Raw genomic sequence first — 1,700 nt, 5'->3', positions numbered from 1 at the left:
AAGTTGTCTCCATTCTATGGTGTTTTATCTCTTAACTTTTCATCTTGGGGACTCTTGCAGTTAATTAATTAAGGTGAGCCTATATGCTATGCTATATCATATATGTAGCATATTTATTTGATATTAACAGAGAAAATGGTTCGGCACTACTTAAAGAGTGTATTATGCACATTATTTACTAGGAAGGCTAAATTAATTACATCTGCATACTTTTTCATAAGATTAAATTATGGAGTATTGCTTGTGTCAGTTGCCAATCGTTCCAAATAGTAGCTGTACCTATGACCATAAAGAAAGCATGAAAATGCCATTTTTTTATTAGATACTAAGACAGTGTGCTATTGCTAAAGAAAGGTATGAAACAGTATCAATTAAAAATAGTAAATGATGTCCTAGAAACTTCAATTTCTTAAACACTTCAATAGGCAACTTTTAAACACATTTCAGCGGAATTAATGTGGAACTGATCTTTTGATTAGTGTGGATGTTACTGATCTACTTGCTTTAAATGTGGTAATTAATTACTTTTTCTTGCCCGTTTCTATAGATTGTTGCAACAAATTAGGAGGAACTGGTGTTATTGAAACAAGCGATGCTTTTGATGTTTTCACTTTGCAACATTATGCAGTTAGTTTTGGCCATGAGAACGGGAGGCAATTGGAAATTAATTTGAAAGCCACTGAAACAACAAATTGTCTGCAGTGGTATCCCTCCTATATTCGGTTTGCTCATTATACTGGTAGACTTTAGAACGCTATTTTCTACAGTTAGTCAAGGTGAGAAAACTAGGAGTAATTAATATTAATTGTTCTTTATTAATCTGTAGTGGCATTTCTTTTACACTGTTATCTGTGACCAGAATATAGATTGATTTTGTGACGTATGTATAGTGTTTTAAACATCTATAGTCCACAGCATCTATGGTATGTCGTTTAACATTTACCTATTGTTTACAGTTAAAATTGACTGGCGCATCTGTGGAATTTTAATAGTTATCTACTGTCTACATTATAAATTAATGTTATGTGCATCTGTGATTACTTCACATTTATAATGTCAAATTTGGTCTCTCATGTAAACTTGACGCTTGTCGCCATTTTATAATTCAGCGTATTTACTTGGTTTTTGATGCGTGTTTTTAGGTGTGTTTAATCTCTTCCTTAATTAGTAGTGTAATTAATGTTTTTTTTACCCATTTCTGCAGATCGTTCAACAAATAAGAGGGAGTTGAAAGTTCAATTTGGTCGTACTAAAACAACCATTGTCTACATGGGTGTGGTCTTTGGTGAACTATATTCTTGATTTGCTGTTTTCGTCTTCACTCTACATTATTATGCAGTTAGTTTTGAACTGATGAGTGGGAGCAACTGGATATTTATTTGAAATCCACTGAAATAACAAATTTTCTGCATTTGCATTTCACACCTGCAAACTTTGGAACATTACAGTCTACAGTTAATTAAGGTGAGAATACTTGATATAATTAATTTTAATTGCTCTTTATTAATCTGTTACCACCGTATCTGTTTCAGGTCGACGTTGGAGAAGACAAAGATGACCCCGTAGTTAAAATAGTTCTCTATCTTGCATGCTCTATCTAGTAGAATTCATTAAGTTCATTTTATTCAAATTAATTTTTTATTTTGCATGAATATTTTTGTTCATTTTATTTGAAGTAATTGTTGATTGTAGATGTTTTT

The 1,700-nt window shown here is 31.8% G+C and overlaps 2 long non-coding RNA genes across 2 annotated transcripts; one reads left to right on the top strand and one right to left on the bottom strand.

Annotated features, from left to right (window-relative positions):
- LOC112905287 lies at positions 1 to 1,338 on the top strand. The gene is made up of 4 exons (XR_003231683.1): positions 1 to 73; positions 548 to 776; positions 957 to 1,142; positions 1,205 to 1,338. It is a non-coding gene; the product is annotated as an uncharacterized LOC112905287 (long non-coding RNA).
- Positions 159 to 608, bottom strand: LOC108742646. The gene is made up of 2 exons (XR_001938703.1): positions 526 to 608; positions 159 to 279 (listed from the first exon to the last, which is right to left on the bottom strand). It is a non-coding gene; the product is annotated as an uncharacterized LOC108742646 (long non-coding RNA).
- Positions 1,339 to 1,700: the final 362 nt, after the last annotated feature.

Source organism: Agrilus planipennis, unplaced genomic scaffold (assembly GCF_000699045.2).
Source record: "Agrilus planipennis isolate EAB-ADULT unplaced genomic scaffold, Apla_2.0 scaffold407, whole genome shotgun sequence".
In the NCBI taxonomy this organism is placed as follows: Eukaryota; Metazoa; Arthropoda; class Insecta; order Coleoptera; family Buprestidae; genus Agrilus; species Agrilus planipennis.
The sequence above is the reverse complement of the archived record's forward strand: the minus strand, read 5'-3'. Positions and strand labels throughout refer to the sequence as shown.